The following is a 21,239-nucleotide window of genomic DNA, read 5'->3' as shown; positions in this document are numbered from 1 at the left end:
ACTTGTGCATATTGCAACATTTCAGTTTCTAAGTGAATGAGCAAAAGAGCATACAGCACCTGGTATTCCCAGGCGGTCTCCCATCCAAGTACTAACCAGGCCCGACCCTGCTTAGCTTCCGAGATCAGGCGTTGCCAGGCTGGTATGGCCGTACGAAATAAGTTGACAACCATAGGCTACTTATCCATATACAGATTTGGCAATTGACAATGCAAGGTGGTCTCTCTCTCTCTCTCTCTCTCGTGTCAAAATGAAAACAGCTTCCAGCCCCTTTCATGACGGACTACTTGTGCATATTGCAACATTTCAGTTTCTAAGTGAATGAGCAAAAGAGCATACAGCACCTGGTATTCCCAGGCGGTCTCCCATCCAAGTACTAACCAGGCCCGACCCTGCTTAGCTTCCGAGATCAGACAAGATAGGGCGTTGCCAGGCTGGTATGGCCGTACGAAATAAGTTGACAACCATAGGCTACTTATCCATATACAGATTTGGCAATTGACAATGCAAGGTGGTCTCTCTCTCTCTCTCTCTCTCGTGTCAAAATGAAAACAGCTTCCAGCCCCTTTCATGAAGGACTACTTGTGCATATTGCAACATTTCAGTTTCTAAGTGAATGAGAAAAAGAGCATACAGCACCTGGTATTCCCAGGCGGTCTCCCATCCAAGTACTAACCAGGCCCGACCCTGCTTAGCTTCCGAGATCAGACGAGATCGGGCGTTGCCAGGCTGGTATGGCCGTACGAAATAAGTTGACAACCATAGGCTACTTATCCATATACAGATTTGGCAATTGACAATGCAAGGTGGTCTCTCTCTCTCTCTCTCTCTCTCTCTCGTGTCAAAATGAAAACAGCTTCCAGCCCCTTTCATGAAGGACTACTTGTGCATATTGCAACATTTCAGTTTCTAAGTGAATGAGCAAAAGAGCATACAGCACCTGGTATTCCCAGGCGGTCTCCCATCCAAGTACTAACCAGGCCCGACCCTGCTTAGCTTCCGAGATCAGACGAGATCGGGCGTTGCCAGGCTGGTATGGCCGTACGAAATAAGTTGACAACCATAGGCTACTTATCCATATACAGATTTGGCAATTGACAATGCAAGGTGGTCTCTCTCTCTCTCTCTCTCTCGTGTCAAAATGAAAACAGCTTCCAGCCCCTTTTATGACGGACTACTTGTGCATATTGCAACATTTCAGTTTCTAAGTGAATGAGCAAAAGAGCATACAGCACCTGGTATTCCCAGGCGGTCTCCCATCCAAGTACTAACCAGGCCCGACCCTGCTTAGCTTCCGAGATCAGACGAGATAGGGTGTTGCCAGGCTGGTATGGCCGTACGAAATAAGTTGACAACCATAGGCTACTTATCCATATACAGATTTGGCAATTGACAATGCAAGGTGGTCTCTCTCTCTCTCTCTCGTGTCAAAATGAAACAGCTTCCAGCCCCTTTCATGAAGGACTTCTTGTGCATATTGCAACATTTCAGTTTCTAAGTGAATGAGCAAAAGAGCATACAGCACCTGGTATTCCCAGGCGCTCTCCCATCCAAGTACTAACCAGGCCCGACCCTGCTTAGCTTCCGAGATCAGACGAGATCGGGCGTTGCCAGGCTGGTTTGGCCGTACGAAATAAGTTGACAACCATAGGCTACTTATCCATATACAGATTTGGCAATTGACAATGCAAGGTGGTCTCTCTCTCTCTCTCTCGTGTAAAAATGAAAACAGCTTCCAGCCCCTTTCATGAAGGACTACTTGTGCATATTGCAACATTTCAGTTTCTAAGTGAATGAGCAAAAGAGCATACAGCACATGGTATTCCCAGGCGGTCTCCCATCCAAGTACTAACCAGGCCCGACCCTGCTTAGCTTCCGAGATCAGACGAGATCGGGCGTTGCCAGGCTGGTATGGCCGTACGAAATAAGTTGACAACCATAGGCTACTTATCCATATACAGATTTGGCAATTGACAATGCAAGGTGGTCTCTCTCTCTCTCTCTTGTGTCAAAATGAAAACAGCTTCCAGCCCCTTTCATGACGGACTACTTGTGCATATTGCAACATTTCAGTTTCTAAGTGAATGAGCAAAAGAGCATACAGCACCTGGTATTCCCAGGCGGTCTCCCATCCAAGTACTAACCAGGCCCGACCCTGCTTAGCTTCCGAGATCAGGCGTTGCCAGGCTGGTATGGCCGTACGAAATAAGTTGACAACCATAGGCTACTTATCCATATACAGATTTGGCAATTGACAATGCAAGGTGGTCTCTCTCTCTCTCTCTCGTGTCAAAATGAAAACAGCTTCCAGCCCCTTTCATGACGGACTACTTGTGCATATTGCAACATTTCAGTTTCTAAGTGAATGAGCAAAAGAGCATACAGCACCTGGTATTCCCAGGCGGTCTCCCATCCAAGTACTAACCAGGCCCGACCCTGCTTAGCTTCCGAGATCAGACAAGATAGGGCGTTGCCAGGCTGGTATGGCCGTACGAAATAAGTTGACAACCATAGGCTACTTATCCATATACAGATTTGGCAATTGACAATGCAAGGTGGTCTCTCTCTCTCTCTCTCTCTCGTGTCAAAATGAAAACAGCTTCCAGCCCCTTTCATGAAGGACTACTTGTGCATATTGCAACATTTCAGTTTCTAAGTGAATGAGAAAAAGAGCATACAGCACCTGGTATTCCCAGGCGGTCTCCCATCCAAGTACTAACCAGGCCCGACCCTGCTTAGCTTCCGAGATCAGACGAGATCGGGCGTTGCCAGGCTGGTATGGCCGTACGAAATAAGTTGACAACCATAGGCTACTTATCCATATACAGATTTGGCAATTGACAATGCAAGGTGGTCTCTCTCTCTCTCTCTCTCTCTCTCGTGTCAAAATGAAAACAGCTTCCAGCCCCTTTCATGACGGACTACTTGTGCATATTGCAACATTTCAGTTTCTAAGTGAATGAGCAAAAGAGCATACAGCACCTGGTATTCCCAGGCGGTCTCCCATCCAAGTACTAACCAGGCCCGACCCTGCTTAGCTTCCGAGATCAGACGAGATCGGGCGTTGCCAGGCTGGTATGGCCGTACGAAATAAGTTGACAACCATAGGCTACTTATCCAAATACAGATTTGGCAATTGACAATGCAAGGTGGTCTCTCTCTCTCTCTCTCTCTCGTGTCAAAATGAAAACAGCTTCCAGCCCCTTTCATGAAGGACTACTTGTGCATATTGCAACATTTCAGTTTCTAAGTGAATGAGCAAAAGAGCATACAGCACCTGGTATTCCCAGGCGGTCTCCCATCCAAGTACTAACCAGGCCCGACCCTGCTTAGCTTCCGAGATCAGACGAGATAGGGCGTTGCCAGGCTGGTATGGCCGTACGAAATAAGTTGACAACCATAGGCTACTTATCCATATACAGATTTGGCAATTGACAATGCAAGGTGGTCTCTCTCTCTCTCTCTCTCGTGTCAAAATGAAAACAGCTTCCAGCCCCTTTCATGAAGGACTACTTGTGCATATTGCAACATTTCAGTTTCTAAGTGAATGAGCAAAAGAGCATACAGCACATGGTATTCCCAGGCGGTCTCCCATCCAAGTACTAACCAGGCCCGACCCTGCTTAGCTTCCGAGATCAGACGAGATCGGGCGTTGCCAGGCTGGTATGGCCGTACGAAATAAGTTGACAACCATAGGCTACTTATCCATATACAGATTTGGCAATTGACAATGCAAGGTGGTCTCTCTCTCTCTCTCTCGTGTCAAAATGAAAACAGCTTCGGGCCCCTTTCATGACGGACTACTTGTGCATATTGCAACATTTCAGTTTCTAAGTGAATGAGCAAAAGAGCGTACAGCACCTGGTATTCCCAGCGGTCTCCCATCCAAGTACTAACCAGGCCCGACCCTGCTTAGCTTCCGAGATCAGACGAGATCGGGCGTTGCCAGGCTGGTATGGCCGTACAAAATAAGTTGACAACCATAGGCTACTTATCCATATACAGATTTGGCAATTGACAATGCAAGGTGGTCTCTCTCTCTCTCTCTCTCTCGTGTCAAAATGAAAACAGCTTCCAGCCCCTTTCATGACGGACTACTTGTGCATATTGCAACATTTCAGTTTCTAAGTGAATGAGCAAAAGAGCATACAGCACCTGGTATTCCCAGGCGGTCTCCCATCCAAGTACTAACCAGGCCCGACCCTGCTTAGCTTCCGAGATCAGACGAGATCGGGCGTTGCCAGGCTGGTATGGCCGTACGAAATAAGTTGACAACCATAGGCTACTTATCCATATACAGATTTGGCAATTGACAATGCAAGGTGGTCTCTCTCTCTCTCTCTCGTGACAAAATGAAAACAGCTTCGGGCCCCTTTCATGACGGACTACTTGTGCATATTGCAACATTTCAGTTTCTAAGTGAATGAGCAAAAGAGCGTACAGCACCTGGTATTCCCAGCGGTCTCCCATCCAAGTACTAACCAGGCCCGACCCTGCTTAGCTTCCGAGATCAGACGAGATCGGGCGTTGCCAGGCTGGTATGGCCGTACAAAATAAGTTGACAACCATAGGCTACTTATCCATATACAGATTTGGCAATTGACAATGCAAGGTGGTCTCTCTCTCTCTCTCTCTCTCGTGTCAAAATGAAAACAGCTTCCAGCCCCTTTCATGACGGACTACTTGTGCATATTGCAACATTTCAGTTTCTAAGTGAATGAGCAAAAGAGCATACAGCACCTGGTATTCCCAGGCGGTCTCCCATCCAAGTACTAACCAGGCCCGACCCTGCTTAGCTTCCGAGATCAGACGAGATCGGGCGTTGCCAGGCTGGTATGGCCGTACGAAATAAGTTGACAACCATAGGCTACTTATCCATATACAGATTTGGCAATTGACAATGCAAGGTGGTCTCTCTCTCTCTCGTGTCAAAATGAAAACAGCTTCCAGCCCCTTTCATGAAGCACTACTTGTGCATATTGCAACATTTCAGTTTCTAAGTGAATGAGCAAAAGAGCATACAGCACCTGGTATTCCCAGGCGGTCTCCCATCCAAGTACTAACCAGGCCCGACCCTGCTTAGCTTCCGAGATCAGACAAGATTGGGCGTTGCCAGGCTGGTATGGCCGTACGAAATAAGTTGACAACCATAGGCTACTTATCCATATACAGATTTGGCAATTGACAATGCAAGGTGGTCTCTCTCTCTCTCTCGTGTCAAAATGAAAACAGCTTCCAGCCCCTTTCATGACGGACTACTTGTGCATATTGCAACATTTCAGTTTCTAAGTGAATGAGCAAAAGAGCATACAGCACCTGGTATTCCCAGGCGGTCTCCCATCCAAGTACTAACCAGGCCCGACCCTGCTTAGCTTCCGAGATCAGGCGTTGCCAGGCTGGTATGGCCGTACAAAATAAGTTGACAACCATAGGCTACTTATCCATATACAGATTTGGCAATTGACAATGCAAGGTGGTCTCTCTCTCTCTCTCTCGTGTCAAAATGAAAACAGCTTCCAGCCCCTTTCATGACGGACTACTTGTGCATATTGCAACATTTCAGTTTCTAAGTGAATGAGCAAAAGAGCATACAGCACCTGGTATTCCCAGGCGGTCTCCCATCCAAGTACTAACCAGGCCCGACCCTGCTTAGCTTCCGAGATCAGACAAGATAGGGCGTTGCCAGGCTGGTATGGCCGTACGAAATAAGTTGACAACCATAGGCTACTTATCCATATACAGATTTGGCAATTGACAATGCAAGGTGGTCTCTCTCTCTCTCTCTCTCTCGTGTCAAAATGAAAACAGCTTCCAGCCCCTTTCATGAAGGACTACTTGTGCATATTGCAACATTTCAGTTTCTAAGTGAATGAGAAAAAGAGCATACAGCACCTGGTATTCCCAGGCGGTCTCCCATCCAAGTACTAACCAGGCCCGACCCTGCTTAGCTTCCGAGATCAGACGAGATCGGGCGTTGCCAGGCTGGTATGGCCGTACGAAATAAGTTGACAACCATAGGCTACTTATCCATATACAGATTTGGCAATTGACAATGCAAGGTGGTCTCTCTCTCTCTCTCTCTCTCTCTCTCTCTCTCTCGTGTCAAAATGAAAACAGCTTCCAGCCCCTTTCATGACGGACTACTTGTGCATATTGCAACATTTCAGTTTCTAAGTGAATGAGCAAAAGAGCATACAGCACCTGGTATTCCCAGGCGGTCTCCCATCCAAGTACTAACCAGGCCCGACCCTGCTTAGCTTCCGAGATCAGACGAGATCGGGCGTTGCCAGGCTGGTATGGCCGTACGAAATAAGTTGACAACCATAGGCTACTTATCCAAATACAGATTTGGCAATTGACAATGCAAGGTGGTCTCTCTCTCTCTCTCTCTCTCGTGTCAAAATGAAAACAGCTTCCAGCCCCTTTCATGACGGACTACTTGTGCATATTGCAACATTTCAGTTTCTAAGTGAATGAGCAAAAGAGCATACAGCACCTGGTATTCCCAGGCGGTCTCCCATCCAAGTACTAACCAGGCCCGACCCTGCTTAGCTTCCGAGATCAGACGAGATCGGGCGTTGCCAGGCTGGTATGGCCGTACGAAATAAGTTGACAACCATAGGCTACTTATCCATATACAGATTTGGCAATTGACAATGCAAGGTGGTCTCTCTCTCTCGTGTAAAAATGAAAACAGCTTCCAGCCCCTTTCATGAAGGACTACTTGTGCATATTGCAACATTTCAGTTTCTAAGTGAATGAGCAAAAGAGCATACAGCACATGGTATTCCCAGGCGGTCTCCCATCCAAGTACTAACCAGGCCCGACCCTGCTTAGCTTCCGAGATCAGACGAGATCGGGCGTTGCCAGGCTGGTATGGCCGTACGAAATAAGTTGACAACCATAGGCTACTTATCCATATACAGATTTGGCAATTGACAATGCAAGGTGGTCTCTCTCTCTCTCTCTTGTGTCAAAATGAAAACAGCTTCCAGCCCCTTTCATGACGGACTACTTGTGCATATTGCAACATTTCAGTTTCTAAGTGAATGAGCAAAAGAGCATACAGCACCTGGTATTCCCAGGCGGTCTCCCATCCAAGTACTAACCAGGCCCGACCCTGCTTAGCTTCCGAGATCAGACAAGATAGGGCGTTGCCAGGCTGGTATGGCCGTACGAAATAAGTTGACAACCATAGGCTACTTATCCATATACAGATTTGGCAATTGACAATGCAAGGTGGTCTCTCTCTCTCTCTCTCTCTCGTGTCAAAATGAAAACAGCTTCCAGCCCCTTTCATGAAGGACTACTTGTGCATATTGCAACATTTCAGTTTCTAAGTGAATGAGAAAAAGAGCATACAGCACCTGGTATTCCCAGGCGGTCTCCCATCCAAGTACTAACCAGGCCCGACCCTGCTTAGCTTCCGAGATCAGACGAGATCGGGCGTTGCCAGGCTGGTATGGCCGTACGAAATAAGTTGACAACCATAGGCTACTTATCCATATACAGATTTGGCAATTGACAATGCAAGGTGGTCTCTCTCTCTCTCTCTCTCTCTCTCTCTCTCTCGTGTCAAAATGAAAACAGCTTCCAGCCCCTTTCATGACGGACTACTTGTGCATATTGCAACATTTCAGTTTCTAAGTGAATGAGCAAAAGAGCATACAGCACCTGGTATTCCCAGGCGGTCTCCCATCCAAGTACTAACCAGGCCCGACCCTGCTTAGCTTCCGAGATCAGACGAGATCGGGCGTTGCCAGGCTGGTATGGCCGTACGAAATAAGTTGACAACCATAGGCTACTTATCCAAATACAGATTTGGCAATTGACAATGCAAGGTGGTCTCTCTCTCTCTCTCTCTCTCGTGTCAAAATGAAAACAGCTTCCAGCCCCTTTCATGACGGACTACTTGTGCATATTGCAACATTTCAGTTTCTAAGTGAATGAGCAAAAGAGCATACAGCACCTGGTATTCCCAGGCGGTCTCCCATCCAAGTACTAACCAGGCCCGACCCTGCTTAGCTTCCGAGATCAGACGAGATAGGGCGTTGCCAGGCTGGTATGGCCGTACGAAATAAGTTGACAACCATAGGCTACTTATCCATATACAGATTTGGCAATTGACAATGCAAGGTGGTCTCTCTCTCTCGTGTCAAAATGAAAACAGCTTCCAGCCCCTTTCATGAAGGACTACTTGTGCATATTGCAACATTTCAGTTTCTAAGTGAATGAGCAAAAGAGCATACAGCACATGGTATTCCCAGGCGGTCTCCCATCCAAGTACTAACCAGGCCCGACCCTGCTTAGCTTCCGAGATCAGACGAGATCGGTGGTTGCCAGGCTGGTATGGCCGTACGAAATAAGTTGACAACCATAGGCTACTTATCCATATACAGATTTGGCAATTGACAATGCAAGGTGGTCTCTCTCTCTCTCTCTCGTGTCAAAATGAAAACAGCTTCCAGCCCCTTTCATGACGGACTACTTGTGCATATTGCAACATTTCAGTTTCTAAGTGAATGAGCAAAAGAGCATACAGCACCTGGTATTCCCAGGCGGTCTCCCATCCAAGTACTAACCAGGCCCGACCCTGCTTAGCTTCCGAGATCAGACAAGATAGGGCGTTGCCAGGCTGGTATGGCCGTACGAAATAAGTTGACAACCATAGGCTACTTATCCATATACAGATTTGGCAATTGACAATGCAAGGTGGTCTCTCTCTCTCTCTCTCTCTCGTGTCAAAATGAAAACAGCTTCCAGCCCCTTTCATGAAGGACTACTTGTGCATATTGCAACATTTCAGTTTCTAAGTGAATGAGCAAAAGAGCATACAGCACCTGGTATTCCCAGGCGGTCTCCCATCCAAGTACTAACCAGGCCCGACCCTGCTTAGCTTCCGAGATCAGACGAGATCGGGCGTTGCCAGGCTGGTATGGCCGTACGAAATAAGTTGACAACCATAGGCTACTTATCCATATACAGATTTGGCAATTGACAATGCAAGGTGGTCTCTCTCTCTCTCGTGTTGAAATGAAAACAGCTTCCAGCCCCTTTCATGAAGCACTACTTGTGCATATTGCAACATTTCAGTTTCTAAGAGAATGAGCAAAAGAGCATACAGCACCTGGTATTCCCAGGCGGTCTCCCATCCAAGTACTAACCAGGCCCGACCCTGCTTAGCTTCCGAGATCAGACGAGATTGGGCGTTGCCAGGCTGGTATGGCCGTACGAAATAAGTTGACAACCATAGGCTACTTATCCATATACAGATTTGGCAATTGACAATGCAAGGTGGTCTCTCTCTCTCTCTCGTGTCAAAATGAAAACAGCTTCGGGCCCCTTTCATGACGGACTACTTGTGCATATTGCAACATTTCAGTTTCTAAGTGAATGAGCAAAAGAGCATACAGCACCTGGTATTCCCAGAGGGTCTCCCATCCAAGTACTAACCAGGCCCGACCCTGCTTAGCTTCCGAGATCAGACGAGATAGGGCGTTGCCAGGCTGGTATGGCCGTACGAAATAAGTTGACAACCATAGGCTACTTATCCATATACAGATTTGGCAATTGACAATGCAAGGTGGTCTCTCTCTCTCTCTCTCGTGTCAAAATGAAAACAGCTTCGGGCCCCTTTCATGACGGACTACTTGTGCATATTGCATCATTTCAGTTTCTAAGTGAATGAGCAAAAGAGCATACAGCACCTGGTAATCCCAGGCGGTCTCCCATCCAAGTACTAACCAGGCCCGACCCTGCTTAGTTTCCGAGATCAGACGAGATCGGGCGTTGCCAGGCTGGTATGGCCGTACGAAATAAGTTGACAACCATAGGCTACTTATCCATATACAGATTTGGCAATTGACAATGCAAGGTGGTCTCTCTCTCTCTCTCGTGTCAAAATGAAAACAGCTTCCAGCCCCTTTCATGAAGGACTACTTGTGCATATTGCAACATTTCAGTTTCTAAGTGAATGAGCAAAAGAGCATACAGCACCTGGTCATCCCAGGCGGTCTCCCATCCAAGTACTAACCAGGCCCGACCCTGCTTAGCTTCCGAGATTAGACGAGATAGGGCGTTGCCAGGCTGGTATGGCCGTACGAAATAAGTTGACAACCATAGGCTACTTATCCATATACAGATTTGGCAATTGACAATGCAAGGTGGTCTCTCTCTCTCTCTCTCGTGTCAAAATGAAAACAGCTTCGGGCCCCTTTCATGACGGACTACTTGTGCATATTGCAACATTTCAGTTTCTAAGTGAATGAGCAAAAGAGCGTACAGCACCTGGTATTCCCAGCGGTCTCCCATCCAAGTACTAACCAGGCCCGACCCTGCTTAGCTTCCGAGATCAGACGAGATCGGGCGTTGCCAGGCTGGTATGGCCGTACAAAATAAGTTGACAACCATAGGCTACTTATCCATATACAGATTTGGCAATTGACAATGCAAGGTGGTCTCTCTCTCTCTCTCTCTCTCGTGTCAAAATGAAAACAGCTTCCAGCCCCTTTCATGACGGACTACTTGTGCATATTGCAACATTTCAGTTTCTAAGTGAATGAGCAAAAGAGCATACAGCACCTGGTATTCCCAGGCGGTCTCCCATCCAAGTACTAACCAGGCCCGACCCTGCTTAGCTTCCGAGATCAGACGAGATCGGGCGTTGCCAGGCTGGTATGGCCGTACGAAATAAGTTGACAACCATAGGCTACTTATCCATATACAGATTTGGCAATTGACAATGCAAGGTGGTCTCTCTCTCTCTCGTGTCAAAATGAAAACAGCTTCCAGCCCCTTTCATGAAGGACTTCTTGTGCATATTGCAACATTTCAGTTTCTAAGTGAATGAGCAAAAGAGCATACAGCACCTGGTATTCCCAGAGGGTCTCCCATCCAAGTACTAACCAGGCCCGACCCTGCTTAGCTTCCGAGATCAGACGAGATAGGGCGTTGCCAGGCTGGTATGGCCGTACGAAATAAGTTGACAACCATAGGCTACTTATCCATATACAGATTTGGCAATTGACAATGCAAGGTGGTCTCTCTCTCTCTCTCGTGTCAAAATGAAAACAGCTTCGGGCCCCTTTCATGACGGACTACTTGTGCATATTGCAACATTTCAGTTTCTAAGTGAATGAGCAAAAGAGCATACAGCACCTGGTATTCCCAGGCGGTCTCCCATCCAAGTACTAACCAGGCCCGACCCTGCTTAGTTTCCGAGATCAGACGAGATCGGGCGTTGCCAGGCTGGTATGGCCGTACGAAATAAGTTGACAACCATAGGCTACTTATCCATATACAGATTTGGCAATTGACAATGCAAGGTGGTCTCTCTCTCTCTCTCGTGTCAAAATGAAAACAGCTTCCAGCCCCTTTCATGAAGGACTACTTGTGCATATTGCAACATTTCAGTTTCTAAGTGAATGAGCAAAAGAGCATACAGCACATGGTATTCCCAGGCGGTCTCCCATCCAAGTACTAACCAGGCCCGACCCTGCTTAGCTTCCGAGATCAGACGAGATCGGGCGTTGCCAGGCTGGTATGGCCGTACGAAATAAGTTGACAACCATAGGCTACTTATCCATATACAGATTTGGCAATTGACAATGCAAGGTGGTCTCTCTCTCTCTCTCGTGTCAAAATGAAAACAGCTTCCAGCCCCTTTCATGAAGGACTACTTGTGCATATTGCAACATTTCAGTTTCTAAGTGAATGAGCAAAAGAGCATACAGCACATGGTATTCCCAGGCGGTCTCCCATCCAAGTACTAACCAGGCCCGACCCTGCTTAGCTTCCGAGATCAGACGAGATCGGGCGTTGCCAGGCTGGTATGGCCGTACGAAATAAGTTGACAACCATAGGCTACTTATCCATATACAGATTTGGCAATTGACAATGCAAGGTGGTCTCTCTCTCTCTCTCTCGTGTCAAAATGAAAACAGCTTCGGGCCCCTTTCATGACGGACTACTTGTGCATATTGCAACATTTCAGTTTCTAAGTGAATGAGCAAAAGAGCGTACAGCACCTGGTATTCCCAGCGGTCTCCCATCCAAGTACTAACCAAGCCCGACCCTGCTTAGCTTCCGAGATCAGACGAGATCGGGCGTTGCCAGGCTGGTATGGCCGTACAAAATAAGTTGACAACCATAGGCTACTTATCCATATACAGATTTGGCAATTGACAATGCAAGGTGGTCTCTCTCTCTCTCTCTCTCGTGTCAAAATGAAAACAGCTTCCAGCCCCTTTCATGACGGACTACTTGTGCATATTGCAACATTTCAGTTTCTAAGTGAATGAGCAAAAGAGCATACAGCACCTGGTATTCCCAGGCGGTCTCCCATCCAAGTACTAACCAGGCCCGACCCTGCTTAGCTTCCGAGATCAGACGAGATCGGGCGTTGCCAGGCTGGTATGGCCGTACGAAATAAGTTGACAACCATAGGCTACTTATCCATATACAGATTTGGCAATTGACAATGCAAGGTGGTCTCTCTCTCTCTCGTGTCAAAATGAAAACAGCTTCCAGCCCCTTTCATGAAGCACTACTTGTGCATATTGCAACATTTCAGTTTCTAAGTGAATGAGCAAAAGAGCATACAGCACCTGGTATTCCCAGGCGGTCTCCCATCCAAGTACTAACCAGGCCCGACCCTGCTTAGCTTCCGAGATCAGACGAGATTGGGCGTTGCCAGGCTGGTATGGCCGTACGAAATAAGTTGACAACCATAGGCTACTTATCCATATACAGATTTGGCAATTGACAATGCAAGGTGGTCTCTCTCTCTCTCTCGTGTCAAAATGAAAACAGCTTCGGGCCCCTTTCATGACGGACTACTTGTGCATATTGCAACATTTCAGTTTCTAAGTGAATGAGCAAAAGAGCATACAGCACCTGGTATTCCCAGAGGGTCTCCCATCCAAGTACTAACCAGGCCCGACCCTGCTTAGCTTCCGAGATCAGACGAGATAGGGCGTTGCCAGGCTGGTATGGCCGTACGAAATAAGTTGACAACCATAGGTTACTTATCCATATACAGATTTGGCAATTGACAATGCAAGGTGGTCTCTCTCTCTCTCTCTCTCTCTCTCTCGTGTCAAAATGAAAACAGCTTCCAGCCCCTTTCATGAAGGACTACTTGTGCATATTGCAACATTTCAGTTTCTAAGTGAATGAGCAAAAGAGCATACAGCACCTGGTATTCCCAGGCGGTCTCCCATCCAAGTACTAACCAGGCCCGACCCTGCTTAGCTTCCGAGATCAGACGAGATCGGGCGTTGCCAGGCTGGTATGGCCGTACGGAATAAGTTGACAACCATAGGCTACTTATCCATATACAGATTTGGCAATTGACAATGCAAGGTGGTCTCTCTCTCTCTCGTGTAAAAATGAAAACAGCTTCCAGCCCCTTTCATGAAGGACTACTTGTGCATATTGCAACATTTCAGTTTCTAAGTGAATGAGCAAAAGATCATACAGCACCTGGTATTCCCAGGCGGTCTCCCATCCAAGTACTAACCAGGCCCGACCCTACTTAGCTTCCGAGATCAGACAAGATCGGGCGTTGCCAGGCTGGTTTGGCCGTACGAAATAAGTTGACAACCATAGGCTATTTATCCATATACAGATTTGGCAATTGACAATGCAAGGTGGTCTCTCTCTCTCTCTCTCTCGTGTCAAAATGAAAACAGCTTCCAGCCCCTTTCATGAAGGACTACTTGTGCATATTGCAACATTTCAGTTTCTAAGTGAATGAGCAAAAGAGCATACAGCACCTGGTATTCCCAGGCGGTCTCCCATCCAAGTACTAACCAGGCCCGACCCTGCTTAGCTTCCGAGATCAGACGAGATCGGGCGTTGCCAGGCTGGTATGGCCGTACGGAATAAGTTGACAACCATAGGCTACTTATCCATATACAGATTTGGCAATTGACAATGCAAGGTGGTCTCTCTCTCTCTCGTGTCAAAATGAAAACAGCTTCCAGCCCCTTTCATGAAGGACTACTTGTGCATATTGCAACATTTCAGTTTCTAAGTGAATGAGCAAAAGAGCATACAGCACCTGGTATTCCCAGGCGGTCTCCCATCCAAGTACTAACCAGGCCCGACCCTACTTAGCTTCCGAGATCAGACAAGATCGGGCGTTGCCAGGCTGGTTTGGCCGTACGAAATAAGTTGACAACCATAGGCTATTTATCCATATACAGATTTGGCAATTGACAATGCAAGGTGGTCTCTCTCGTGTCAAAATGAAAACAGCTTCCAGCCCCTTTCATGAAGGACTACTTGTGCATATTGCAACATTTCAGTTTCTAAGTGAATGAGCAAAAGAGCATACAGCACCTGGTATTCCCAGGCGGTCTCCCATCCAAGTACTAACCAGGCCCGACCCTGCTTAGCTTCCGAGATCAGACGAGATCGGGCGTTGCCAGGCTGGTATGGCCGTACGAAATAAGTTGACAACCATAGGCTACTTATCCATATACAGATTTGGCAATTGACAATGCAAGGTGGTCTCTCTCTCTCTCTCGTGTCAAAATGAAAACAGCTTCCAGCCCCTTTCATGAAGGACTACTTGTGCATATTGCAACATTTCAGTTTCTAAGTGAATGAGCAAAAGAGCATACAGCACCTGGTATTCCCAGGCGGTCTCCCATCCAAGTACTAACCAGGCCCGACCCTGCTTAGCTTCCGAGATCAGACGAGATCGGGCGTTGCCAGGCTGGTATGGCCGTACGGAATAAGTTGACAACCATAGGCTACTTATCCATATACAGATTTGGCAATTGACAATGCAAGGTGGTCTCTCTCTCTCTCGTGTAAAAATGAAAACAGCTTCCAGCCCCTTTCATGAAGGACTACTTGTGCATATTGCAACATTTCAGTTTCTAAGTGAATGAGCAAAAGAGCATACAGCACCTGGTATTCCCAGGCGGTCTCCCATCCAAGTACTAACCAGGCCCGACCCTACTTAGCTTCCGAGATCAGACGAGATCGGGCGTTGCCAGGCTGGTTTGGCCGTACGAAATAAGTTGACAACCATAGGCTATTTATCCATATACAGATTTGGCAATTGACAATGCAAGGTGGTCTCTCTCTCTCTCTCGTGTCAAAATGAAAACAGCTTCCAGCCCCTTTCATGAAGGACTACTTGTGCATATTGCAACATTTCAGTTTCTAAGTGAATGAGCAAAAGAGCATACAGCACCTGGTATTCCCAGGCGGTCTCCCATCCAAGTACTAACCAGGCCCGACCCTGCTTAGCTTCCGAGATCAGACGAGATCGGGCGTTGCCAGGCTGGTATGGCCGTACGGAATAAGTTGACAACCATAGGCTACTTATCCATATACAGATTTGGCAATTGACAATGCAAGGTGGTCTCTCTCTCTCTCGTGTAAAAATGAAAACAGCTTCCAGCCCCTTTCATGAAGGACTACTTGTGCATATTGCAACATTTCAGTTTCTAAGTGAATGAGCAAAAGAGCATACAGCACCTGGTATTCCCAGGCGGTCTCCCATCCAAGTACTAACCAGGCCCGACCCTACTTAGCTTCCGAGATCAGACGAGATCGGGCGTTGCCAGGCTGGTTTGGCCGTACGAAATAAGTTGACAACCATAGGCTATTTATCCATATACAGATTTGGCAATTGACAATGCAAGGTGGTCTCTCTCTCTCTCTCGTGTCAAAATGAAAACAGCTTCCAGCCCCTTTCATGAAGGACTACTTGTGCATATTGCAACATTTCAGTTTCTAAGTGAATGAGCAAAAGAGCATACAGCACCTGGTATTCCCAGGCGGTCTCCCATCCAAGTACTAACCAGGCCCGACCCTGCTTAGCTTCCGAGATCAGACGAGATCGGGCGTTGCCAGGCTGGTATGGCCGTACGAAATAAGTTGACAACCATAGGCTACTTATCCATATACAGATTTGGCAATTGACAATGCAAGGTGGTCTCTCTCTCTCTCTCTCGTGTCTAAATGAAAACAGCTTCCAGCCCCTTTCATGAAGGACTACTTGTGCATATTGCAACATTTCAGTTTCTAAGTGAATGAGCAAAAGAGCATACAGCACCTGGTATTCCCAGGCGGTCTCCCATCCAAGTACTAACCAGGCCCGACCCTGCTTAGCTTCCGAGATCAGACGAGATCGGGCGTTGCCAGGCTGGTATGGCCGTACGAAATAAGTTGACAACCATAGGCTACTTATCCATATACAGATTTGGCAATTGACAATGCAAGGTGGTCTCTCTCTCTCTCTCTCGTGTCTAAATGAAAACAGCTTCCAGCCCCTTTCATGAAGGACTACTTGTGCATATTGCAACATTTCAGTTTCTAAGTGAATGAGCAAAAGAGCATACAGCACCTGGTATTCCCAGGCGGTCTCCCATCCAAGTACTAACCAGGCCCGACCCTACTTAGCTTCCGAGATCAGACGAGATCGGGCGTTGCCAGGCTGGTTTGGCCGTACGAAATAAGTTGACAACCATAGGCTATTTATCCATATACAGATTTGGCAATTGACAATGCAAGGTGGTCTCTCTCTCTCTCTCGTGTCAAAATGAAAACAGCTTCCAGCCCCTTTCATGAAGGACTACTTGTGCATATTGCAACATTTCAGTTTCTAAGTGAATGAGCAAAAGAGCATACAGCACCTGGTATTCCCAGGCGGTCTCCCATCCAAGTACTAACCAGGCCCGACCCTGCTTAGCTTCCGAGATCAGACGAGATCGGGCGTTGCCAGGCTGGTATGGCCGTACGAAATAAGTTGACAACCATAGGCTACTTATCCATATACAGATTTGGCAATTGACAATGCAAGGTGGTCTCTCTCTCTCTCGTGTCAAAATGAAAACAGCTTCCAGCCCCTTTCATGAAGCACTACTTGTGCATATTGCAACATTTCAGTTTCTAAGTGAATGAGCAAAAGAGCATACAGCACCTGGTATTCCCAGGCGGTCTCCCATCCAAGTACTAACCAGGCCCGACCCTGCTTAGCTTCCGAGATCAGACGAGATCGGGCGTTGCCAGGCTGGTATGGCCGTACGAAATAAGTTGACAACCATAGGCTACTTATCCATATACAGATTTGGCAATTGACAATGCAAGGTGGTCTCTCTCTCTCTCGTGTCAAAATGAAAACAGCTTCCAGCCCCTTTCATGAAGCACTACTTGTGCATATTGCAACATTTCAGTTTCTAAGTGAATGAGCAAAAGAGCATACAGCACCTGGTATTCCCAGGCGGTCTCCCATCCAAGTACTAACCAGGCCCGACCCTACTTAGCTTCCAAGATCAGACAAGATCGGGCGTTGCCAGGCTGGTTTGGCCGTACGAAATAAGTTGACAACCATAGGCTATTTATCCATATACAGATTTGGCAATTGACAATGCAAGGTGGTCTCTCTCTCTCTCTCGTGTCAAAATGAAAACAGCTTCCAGCCCCTTTCATGAAGGACTACTTGTGCATATTGCAACATTTCAGTTTCTAAGTGAATGAGCAAAAGAGCATACAGCACCTGGTATTCCCAGGCGGTCTCCCATCCAAGTACTAACCAGGCCCGACCCTGCTTAGCTTCCGAGATCAGACGAGATCGGGCGTTGCCAGGCTGGTATGGCCGTACGAAATAAGTTGACAACCATAGGCTATTTATCCATTTACAGATTTGGCAATTGACAATGCAAGGTGGTCTCTCTCTCTCTCTCGTGTCTAAATGAAAACAGCTTCCAGCCCCTTTCATGAAGGACTACTTGTGCATATTGCAACATTTCAGTTTCTAAGTGAATGAGCAAAAGAGCATACAGCACCTGGTATTCCCAGGCGGTCTCCCATCCAAGTACTAACCAGGCCCGACCCTGCTTAGCTTCCGAGATCAGACGAGATCGGGCGTTGCCAGGCTGGTATGGCCGTACGAAATAAGTTGACAACCATAGGCTACTTATCCATATACAGATTTGGCAATTGACAATGCAAGGTGGTCTCTCTCTCTCTCGTGTCAAAATGAAAACAGCTTCCAGCCCCTTTCATGAAGCACTACTTGTGCATATTGCAACATTTCAGTTTCTAAGTGAATGAGCAAAAGAGCATACAGCACCTGGTATTCCCAGGCGGTCTCCCATCCAAGTACTAACCAGGCCCGACCCTGCTTAGCTTCCGAGATCAGACGAGATTGGGCGTTGCCAGGCTGGTATGGCCGTACGAAATAAGTTGACAACCATAGGCTACTTATCCATATACAGATTTGGCAATTGACAATGCAAGGTGGTCTCTCTCTCTCTCTCGTGTCAAAATGAAAACAGCTTCGGGCCCCTTTCATGACGGACTACTTGTGCATATTGCAACATTTCAGTTTCTAAGTGAATGAGCAAAAGAGCATACAGCACCTGGTATTCCCAGAGGGTCTCCCATCCAAGTACTAACCAGGCCCGACCCTGCTTAGCTTCCGAGATCAGACGAGATAGGGCGTTGCCAGGCTGGTATGGCCGTACGAAATAAGTTGACAACCATAGGTTACTTATCCATATACAGATTTGGCAATTGACAATGCAAGGTGGTCTCTCTCTCTCTCTCTCTCTCTCTCTCGTGTCAAAATGAAAACAGCTTCCAGCCCCTTTCATGAAGGACTACTTGTGCATATTGCAACATTTCAGTTTCTAAGTGAATGAGCAAAAGAGCATACAGCACCTGGTATTCCCAGGCGGTCTCCCATCCAAGTACTAACCAGGCCCGACCCTGCTTAGCTTCCGAGATCAGACGAGATCGGGCGTTGCCAGGCTGGTATGGCCGTACGGAATAAGTTGACAACCATAGGCTACTTATCCATATACAGATTTGGCAATTGACAATGCAAGGTGGTCTCTCTCTCTCTCGTGTAAAAATGAAAACAGCTTCCAGCCCCTTTCATGAAGGACTACTTGTGCATATTGCAACATTTCAGTTTCTAAGTGAATGAGCAAAAGAGCATACAGCACCTGGTATTCCCAGGCGGTCTCCCATCCAAGTACTAACCAGGCCCGACCCTACTTAGCTTCCGAGATCAGACAAGATCGGGCGTTGCCAGGCTGGTTTGGCCGTAAGAAATAAGTTGACAACCATAGGCTATTTATCCATATACAGATTTGGCAATTGACAATGCAAGGTGGTCTCTCTCTCTCTCTCGTGTCAAAATGAAAACAGCTTCCAGCCCCTTTCATGAAGGACTACTTGTGCATATTGCAACATTTCAGTTTCTAAGTGAATGAGCAAAAGAGCATACAGCACCTGGTATTCCCAGGCGGTCTCCCATCCAAGTACTAACCAGGCCCGACCCTGCTTAGCTTCCGAGATCAGACGAGATCAGGCGTTGCCAGGCTGGTATGGCCGTACAAAAAAAGTTGACAACCATAGGCTACTTATCCATATACAGATTTGGCAATTGACAATGCAAGGTGGTCTCTCTCTCTCGTGTCAAAATGAAAACAGCTTCCAGCCCCTTTCATGAAGGACTACTTGTGCATATTGCAACATTTCAGTTTCTAAGTGAATGAGCAAAAGAGCATACAGCACCTGGTATTCCCAGGCGGTCTCCCATCCAAGTACTAACCAGGCCCGACCCTGCTTAGCTTCCGAGATCAGACGAGATCGGGCGTTGCCAGGCTGGTATGCTTAGCTTCCGAGATCAGACAAGATCGGGCGTTGCCAGGCTGGTATGGCCGTACGAAATAAGTTGACAACCATAGGTTACTTATCCATATACAGATTTGGCAATTGACAATGCAAGGTGGTCTCTCTCTCTCTCTCTCTCTCGTCAAAATGAAAACAGCTTCCAGCCCCTTTCATGAAGGACTACTTGTGCATATTGCAACATTTCAGTTTCTAAGTGAATGAGCAAAAGAGCATACAGCACCTGGTATTCCCAGGCGGTCTCCCATCCAAGTACTAACCAGGCCCGACCCTACTTAGCTTCCGAGATCAGACAAGATCGAGCGTTGCCAGGCTGGTTTGGCCGTACGAAATAAGTTGACAACCATAGGCTATTTATCCATATACAGATTTGGCAATTGACAATGCAAGGTGGTCTCTCTCTCTCGTGTCAAAATGAAAACAGCTTCCAGCCCCTTTCATGAAGGACTACTTGTGCATATTGCAACATTTCAGTTTCTAAGTGAATGAGCAAAAGAGCATACAGCACCTGGTATTCCCAGGCGGTCTCCCATCCAAGTACTAACCAGGCCCGACCCTGCTTAGCTTCCGAGATCAGACGAGATCGGGCGTTGCCAGGCTGGTATGCTTAGCTTCCGAGATCAGACAAGATCGGGCGTTGCCAGGCTGGTATGGCCGTACGAAATAAGTTGACAACCATAGGTTACTTATCCATATACAGATTTGGCAATTGACAATGCAAGGTGGTCTCTCTCTCTCTCTCTCTCTCTCGTCAAAATGAAAACAGCTTCCAGCCCCTTTCATGAAGCACTACTTGTGCATATTGCAACATTTCAGTTTCTAAGTGAATGAGCAAAAGAGCATACAGCACCTGGTATTCCCAGGCGGTCTCCCATCCAAGTACTAACCAGGCCCGACCCTGCTTAGCTTCCGAGATCAGACGAGATCGGGCGTTGCCAGGCTGGTATGGCCGTACGGAATAAGTTGACAACCATAGGCTACTTATCCATATACAGATTTGGCAATTGACAATGCAAGGTGGTCTCTCTCTCTCTCGTGTAAAAATGAAAACAGCTTCCAGCCCCTTTCATGAAGGACTACTTGTGCATATTGCAACATTTCAGTTTCTAAGTGAATGAGCAAAAGAGCATACAGCACCTGGTATTCCCAGGCGGTCTCCCATCCAAGTACTAACCAGGCCCGACCCTACTTAGCTTCCGAGATCAGACAAGATCGGGCGTTGCCAGGCTGGTTTGGCCGTAAGAAATAAGTTGACAACCATAGGCTATTTATCCATATACAGATTTGGCAATTGACAATGCAAGGTGGTCTCTCTCTCTCTCTCGTGTCAAAATGAAAACAGCTTCCAGCCCCTTTCATGAAGGACTACTTGTGCATATTGCAACATTTCAGTTTCTAAGTGAATGAGCAAAAGAGCATACAGCACCTGGTATTCCCAGGCGGTCTCCCATCCAAGTACTAACCAGGCCCGACCCTGCTTAGCTTCCGAGATCAGACGAGATCAGGCGTTGCCAGGCTGGTATGGCCGTACAAAAAAAGTTGACAACCATAGGCTACTTATCCATATACAGATTTGG

At 47.2% G+C, this 21,239-nt stretch overlaps 31 non-coding genes and 42 pseudogenes across 31 annotated transcripts; all 73 read right to left on the bottom strand.

The window, feature by feature from the left end:
* Positions 1–47: 47 nt before the first annotated feature.
* Positions 48–156, bottom strand: LOC146298705 (5S ribosomal RNA; annotated as a pseudogene).
* A 176-nt stretch (positions 157–332) lies between these two features.
* LOC146298704 (5S ribosomal RNA) lies at positions 333–451 on the bottom strand (annotated as a pseudogene).
* Positions 452–627: 176 nt separating this feature from the next.
* Positions 628–746, bottom strand: LOC146298703 (5S ribosomal RNA). Its single transcript, XR_014746468.1, has one exon. It is a non-coding gene; the product is annotated as a 5S ribosomal RNA (ribosomal RNA).
* A 182-nt stretch (positions 747–928) lies between these two features.
* LOC146298702 (5S ribosomal RNA) lies at positions 929–1,047 on the bottom strand. The gene has a single exon (XR_014746467.1). It is a non-coding gene; the product is annotated as a 5S ribosomal RNA (ribosomal RNA).
* Positions 1,048–1,223: 176 nt separating this feature from the next.
* On the bottom strand, positions 1,224–1,342 carry LOC146298701 (5S ribosomal RNA). The gene has a single exon (XR_014739561.1). It is a non-coding gene; the product is annotated as a 5S ribosomal RNA (ribosomal RNA).
* A 171-nt stretch (positions 1,343–1,513) lies between these two features.
* On the bottom strand, positions 1,514–1,632 carry LOC146298700 (5S ribosomal RNA; annotated as a pseudogene).
* A 172-nt stretch (positions 1,633–1,804) lies between these two features.
* Positions 1,805–1,923, bottom strand: LOC146298699 (5S ribosomal RNA; annotated as a pseudogene).
* Positions 1,924–2,095: 172 nt separating this feature from the next.
* On the bottom strand, positions 2,096–2,204 carry LOC146298698 (5S ribosomal RNA; annotated as a pseudogene).
* A 172-nt stretch (positions 2,205–2,376) lies between these two features.
* LOC146298697 (5S ribosomal RNA) lies at positions 2,377–2,495 on the bottom strand (annotated as a pseudogene).
* A 176-nt stretch (positions 2,496–2,671) lies between these two features.
* Positions 2,672–2,790, bottom strand: LOC146298696 (5S ribosomal RNA). The gene has a single exon (XR_014746465.1). It is a non-coding gene; the product is annotated as a 5S ribosomal RNA (ribosomal RNA).
* A 180-nt stretch (positions 2,791–2,970) lies between these two features.
* LOC146298695 (5S ribosomal RNA) lies at positions 2,971–3,089 on the bottom strand. The gene has a single exon (XR_014746463.1). It is a non-coding gene; the product is annotated as a 5S ribosomal RNA (ribosomal RNA).
* Positions 3,090–3,265: 176 nt separating this feature from the next.
* Positions 3,266–3,384, bottom strand: LOC146298694 (5S ribosomal RNA; annotated as a pseudogene).
* Positions 3,385–3,558: 174 nt separating this feature from the next.
* On the bottom strand, positions 3,559–3,677 carry LOC146298693 (5S ribosomal RNA; annotated as a pseudogene).
* A 172-nt stretch (positions 3,678–3,849) lies between these two features.
* Positions 3,850–3,967, bottom strand: LOC146298692 (5S ribosomal RNA; annotated as a pseudogene).
* A 176-nt stretch (positions 3,968–4,143) lies between these two features.
* On the bottom strand, positions 4,144–4,262 carry LOC146298691 (5S ribosomal RNA). Its single transcript, XR_014746461.1, has one exon. It is a non-coding gene; the product is annotated as a 5S ribosomal RNA (ribosomal RNA).
* Positions 4,263–4,434: 172 nt separating this feature from the next.
* On the bottom strand, positions 4,435–4,552 carry LOC146298690 (5S ribosomal RNA; annotated as a pseudogene).
* A 176-nt stretch (positions 4,553–4,728) lies between these two features.
* On the bottom strand, positions 4,729–4,847 carry LOC146298689 (5S ribosomal RNA). The gene has a single exon (XR_014746457.1). It is a non-coding gene; the product is annotated as a 5S ribosomal RNA (ribosomal RNA).
* A 168-nt stretch (positions 4,848–5,015) lies between these two features.
* On the bottom strand, positions 5,016–5,134 carry LOC146298688 (5S ribosomal RNA; annotated as a pseudogene).
* A 170-nt stretch (positions 5,135–5,304) lies between these two features.
* Positions 5,305–5,413, bottom strand: LOC146298687 (5S ribosomal RNA; annotated as a pseudogene).
* A 172-nt stretch (positions 5,414–5,585) lies between these two features.
* Positions 5,586–5,704, bottom strand: LOC146298686 (5S ribosomal RNA; annotated as a pseudogene).
* Positions 5,705–5,880: 176 nt separating this feature from the next.
* LOC146298685 (5S ribosomal RNA) lies at positions 5,881–5,999 on the bottom strand. The gene has a single exon (XR_014746455.1). It is a non-coding gene; the product is annotated as a 5S ribosomal RNA (ribosomal RNA).
* A 190-nt stretch (positions 6,000–6,189) lies between these two features.
* LOC146298684 (5S ribosomal RNA) lies at positions 6,190–6,308 on the bottom strand. The gene has a single exon (XR_014746453.1). It is a non-coding gene; the product is annotated as a 5S ribosomal RNA (ribosomal RNA).
* Positions 6,309–6,484: 176 nt separating this feature from the next.
* On the bottom strand, positions 6,485–6,603 carry LOC146298683 (5S ribosomal RNA). The gene has a single exon (XR_014746450.1). It is a non-coding gene; the product is annotated as a 5S ribosomal RNA (ribosomal RNA).
* A 166-nt stretch (positions 6,604–6,769) lies between these two features.
* LOC146298682 (5S ribosomal RNA) lies at positions 6,770–6,888 on the bottom strand (annotated as a pseudogene).
* A 172-nt stretch (positions 6,889–7,060) lies between these two features.
* LOC146298681 (5S ribosomal RNA) lies at positions 7,061–7,179 on the bottom strand (annotated as a pseudogene).
* Positions 7,180–7,355: 176 nt separating this feature from the next.
* Positions 7,356–7,474, bottom strand: LOC146298680 (5S ribosomal RNA). Its single transcript, XR_014746447.1, has one exon. It is a non-coding gene; the product is annotated as a 5S ribosomal RNA (ribosomal RNA).
* Positions 7,475–7,662: 188 nt separating this feature from the next.
* LOC146298679 (5S ribosomal RNA) lies at positions 7,663–7,781 on the bottom strand. Its single transcript, XR_014746446.1, has one exon. It is a non-coding gene; the product is annotated as a 5S ribosomal RNA (ribosomal RNA).
* Positions 7,782–7,957: 176 nt separating this feature from the next.
* Positions 7,958–8,076, bottom strand: LOC146298678 (5S ribosomal RNA; annotated as a pseudogene).
* A 166-nt stretch (positions 8,077–8,242) lies between these two features.
* Positions 8,243–8,361, bottom strand: LOC146298677 (5S ribosomal RNA; annotated as a pseudogene).
* Positions 8,362–8,533: 172 nt separating this feature from the next.
* Positions 8,534–8,652, bottom strand: LOC146298676 (5S ribosomal RNA; annotated as a pseudogene).
* A 176-nt stretch (positions 8,653–8,828) lies between these two features.
* On the bottom strand, positions 8,829–8,947 carry LOC146298675 (5S ribosomal RNA). Its single transcript, XR_014746444.1, has one exon. It is a non-coding gene; the product is annotated as a 5S ribosomal RNA (ribosomal RNA).
* A 168-nt stretch (positions 8,948–9,115) lies between these two features.
* LOC146298674 (5S ribosomal RNA) lies at positions 9,116–9,234 on the bottom strand (annotated as a pseudogene).
* Positions 9,235–9,404: 170 nt separating this feature from the next.
* LOC146298673 (5S ribosomal RNA) lies at positions 9,405–9,523 on the bottom strand (annotated as a pseudogene).
* A 172-nt stretch (positions 9,524–9,695) lies between these two features.
* Positions 9,696–9,814, bottom strand: LOC146298672 (5S ribosomal RNA; annotated as a pseudogene).
* A 170-nt stretch (positions 9,815–9,984) lies between these two features.
* LOC146298671 (5S ribosomal RNA) lies at positions 9,985–10,103 on the bottom strand (annotated as a pseudogene).
* A 172-nt stretch (positions 10,104–10,275) lies between these two features.
* LOC146298670 (5S ribosomal RNA) lies at positions 10,276–10,393 on the bottom strand (annotated as a pseudogene).
* A 176-nt stretch (positions 10,394–10,569) lies between these two features.
* LOC146298669 (5S ribosomal RNA) lies at positions 10,570–10,688 on the bottom strand. The gene has a single exon (XR_014746442.1). It is a non-coding gene; the product is annotated as a 5S ribosomal RNA (ribosomal RNA).
* A 168-nt stretch (positions 10,689–10,856) lies between these two features.
* On the bottom strand, positions 10,857–10,975 carry LOC146298668 (5S ribosomal RNA; annotated as a pseudogene).
* A 170-nt stretch (positions 10,976–11,145) lies between these two features.
* On the bottom strand, positions 11,146–11,264 carry LOC146298667 (5S ribosomal RNA). The gene has a single exon (XR_014739506.1). It is a non-coding gene; the product is annotated as a 5S ribosomal RNA (ribosomal RNA).
* Positions 11,265–11,434: 170 nt separating this feature from the next.
* LOC146298666 (5S ribosomal RNA) lies at positions 11,435–11,553 on the bottom strand (annotated as a pseudogene).
* A 170-nt stretch (positions 11,554–11,723) lies between these two features.
* Positions 11,724–11,842, bottom strand: LOC146298665 (5S ribosomal RNA; annotated as a pseudogene).
* Positions 11,843–12,014: 172 nt separating this feature from the next.
* LOC146298664 (5S ribosomal RNA) lies at positions 12,015–12,132 on the bottom strand (annotated as a pseudogene).
* Positions 12,133–12,306: 174 nt separating this feature from the next.
* On the bottom strand, positions 12,307–12,425 carry LOC146298663 (5S ribosomal RNA). Its single transcript, XR_014746439.1, has one exon. It is a non-coding gene; the product is annotated as a 5S ribosomal RNA (ribosomal RNA).
* A 168-nt stretch (positions 12,426–12,593) lies between these two features.
* Positions 12,594–12,712, bottom strand: LOC146298662 (5S ribosomal RNA; annotated as a pseudogene).
* Positions 12,713–12,882: 170 nt separating this feature from the next.
* Positions 12,883–13,001, bottom strand: LOC146298661 (5S ribosomal RNA; annotated as a pseudogene).
* A 182-nt stretch (positions 13,002–13,183) lies between these two features.
* Positions 13,184–13,302, bottom strand: LOC146298660 (5S ribosomal RNA). The gene has a single exon (XR_014746527.1). It is a non-coding gene; the product is annotated as a 5S ribosomal RNA (ribosomal RNA).
* A 168-nt stretch (positions 13,303–13,470) lies between these two features.
* On the bottom strand, positions 13,471–13,589 carry LOC146298659 (5S ribosomal RNA; annotated as a pseudogene).
* Positions 13,590–13,763: 174 nt separating this feature from the next.
* Positions 13,764–13,882, bottom strand: LOC146298658 (5S ribosomal RNA). The gene has a single exon (XR_014746523.1). It is a non-coding gene; the product is annotated as a 5S ribosomal RNA (ribosomal RNA).
* Positions 13,883–14,050: 168 nt separating this feature from the next.
* Positions 14,051–14,169, bottom strand: LOC146298657 (5S ribosomal RNA; annotated as a pseudogene).
* A 162-nt stretch (positions 14,170–14,331) lies between these two features.
* LOC146298656 (5S ribosomal RNA) lies at positions 14,332–14,450 on the bottom strand. Its single transcript, XR_014746437.1, has one exon. It is a non-coding gene; the product is annotated as a 5S ribosomal RNA (ribosomal RNA).
* Positions 14,451–14,620: 170 nt separating this feature from the next.
* On the bottom strand, positions 14,621–14,739 carry LOC146298655 (5S ribosomal RNA). The gene has a single exon (XR_014746521.1). It is a non-coding gene; the product is annotated as a 5S ribosomal RNA (ribosomal RNA).
* A 168-nt stretch (positions 14,740–14,907) lies between these two features.
* LOC146298654 (5S ribosomal RNA) lies at positions 14,908–15,026 on the bottom strand (annotated as a pseudogene).
* Positions 15,027–15,196: 170 nt separating this feature from the next.
* LOC146298653 (5S ribosomal RNA) lies at positions 15,197–15,315 on the bottom strand. The gene has a single exon (XR_014746519.1). It is a non-coding gene; the product is annotated as a 5S ribosomal RNA (ribosomal RNA).
* Positions 15,316–15,483: 168 nt separating this feature from the next.
* Positions 15,484–15,602, bottom strand: LOC146298652 (5S ribosomal RNA; annotated as a pseudogene).
* Positions 15,603–15,772: 170 nt separating this feature from the next.
* LOC146298651 (5S ribosomal RNA) lies at positions 15,773–15,891 on the bottom strand. Its single transcript, XR_014746433.1, has one exon. It is a non-coding gene; the product is annotated as a 5S ribosomal RNA (ribosomal RNA).
* Positions 15,892–16,063: 172 nt separating this feature from the next.
* On the bottom strand, positions 16,064–16,182 carry LOC146298650 (5S ribosomal RNA). The gene has a single exon (XR_014746431.1). It is a non-coding gene; the product is annotated as a 5S ribosomal RNA (ribosomal RNA).
* Positions 16,183–16,354: 172 nt separating this feature from the next.
* LOC146298649 (5S ribosomal RNA) lies at positions 16,355–16,473 on the bottom strand (annotated as a pseudogene).
* Positions 16,474–16,643: 170 nt separating this feature from the next.
* On the bottom strand, positions 16,644–16,762 carry LOC146298648 (5S ribosomal RNA). Its single transcript, XR_014746429.1, has one exon. It is a non-coding gene; the product is annotated as a 5S ribosomal RNA (ribosomal RNA).
* Positions 16,763–16,930: 168 nt separating this feature from the next.
* On the bottom strand, positions 16,931–17,049 carry LOC146298647 (5S ribosomal RNA). Its single transcript, XR_014746427.1, has one exon. It is a non-coding gene; the product is annotated as a 5S ribosomal RNA (ribosomal RNA).
* A 168-nt stretch (positions 17,050–17,217) lies between these two features.
* On the bottom strand, positions 17,218–17,336 carry LOC146298646 (5S ribosomal RNA; annotated as a pseudogene).
* A 170-nt stretch (positions 17,337–17,506) lies between these two features.
* On the bottom strand, positions 17,507–17,625 carry LOC146298645 (5S ribosomal RNA). The gene has a single exon (XR_014746425.1). It is a non-coding gene; the product is annotated as a 5S ribosomal RNA (ribosomal RNA).
* A 170-nt stretch (positions 17,626–17,795) lies between these two features.
* Positions 17,796–17,914, bottom strand: LOC146298644 (5S ribosomal RNA). Its single transcript, XR_014746423.1, has one exon. It is a non-coding gene; the product is annotated as a 5S ribosomal RNA (ribosomal RNA).
* A 168-nt stretch (positions 17,915–18,082) lies between these two features.
* Positions 18,083–18,201, bottom strand: LOC146298643 (5S ribosomal RNA; annotated as a pseudogene).
* Positions 18,202–18,371: 170 nt separating this feature from the next.
* On the bottom strand, positions 18,372–18,490 carry LOC146298642 (5S ribosomal RNA; annotated as a pseudogene).
* Positions 18,491–18,672: 182 nt separating this feature from the next.
* Positions 18,673–18,791, bottom strand: LOC146298641 (5S ribosomal RNA). The gene has a single exon (XR_014746517.1). It is a non-coding gene; the product is annotated as a 5S ribosomal RNA (ribosomal RNA).
* A 168-nt stretch (positions 18,792–18,959) lies between these two features.
* Positions 18,960–19,078, bottom strand: LOC146298640 (5S ribosomal RNA; annotated as a pseudogene).
* Positions 19,079–19,248: 170 nt separating this feature from the next.
* Positions 19,249–19,367, bottom strand: LOC146298639 (5S ribosomal RNA). The gene has a single exon (XR_014738714.1). It is a non-coding gene; the product is annotated as a 5S ribosomal RNA (ribosomal RNA).
* Positions 19,368–19,533: 166 nt separating this feature from the next.
* LOC146298638 (5S ribosomal RNA) lies at positions 19,534–19,652 on the bottom strand (annotated as a pseudogene).
* A 221-nt stretch (positions 19,653–19,873) lies between these two features.
* LOC146298637 (5S ribosomal RNA) lies at positions 19,874–19,992 on the bottom strand (annotated as a pseudogene).
* Positions 19,993–20,158: 166 nt separating this feature from the next.
* LOC146298636 (5S ribosomal RNA) lies at positions 20,159–20,277 on the bottom strand (annotated as a pseudogene).
* Positions 20,278–20,500: 223 nt separating this feature from the next.
* Positions 20,501–20,619, bottom strand: LOC146298635 (5S ribosomal RNA). The gene has a single exon (XR_014746514.1). It is a non-coding gene; the product is annotated as a 5S ribosomal RNA (ribosomal RNA).
* Positions 20,620–20,787: 168 nt separating this feature from the next.
* On the bottom strand, positions 20,788–20,906 carry LOC146298634 (5S ribosomal RNA; annotated as a pseudogene).
* A 170-nt stretch (positions 20,907–21,076) lies between these two features.
* LOC146298633 (5S ribosomal RNA) lies at positions 21,077–21,195 on the bottom strand. Its single transcript, XR_014738703.1, has one exon. It is a non-coding gene; the product is annotated as a 5S ribosomal RNA (ribosomal RNA).
* Between the last annotated feature and the right edge of the window lie 44 nt (positions 21,196–21,239).

Source organism: Hypomesus nipponensis, chromosome 3, assembly GCF_054491055.1.
Source record: "Hypomesus nipponensis isolate SF chromosome 3, ASM5449105v1, whole genome shotgun sequence".
Classification (NCBI taxonomy): domain Eukaryota; kingdom Metazoa; phylum Chordata; class Actinopteri; order Osmeriformes; family Osmeridae; genus Hypomesus; species Hypomesus nipponensis.
This window is presented reverse-complemented; position numbering and strand designations above follow the sequence as displayed.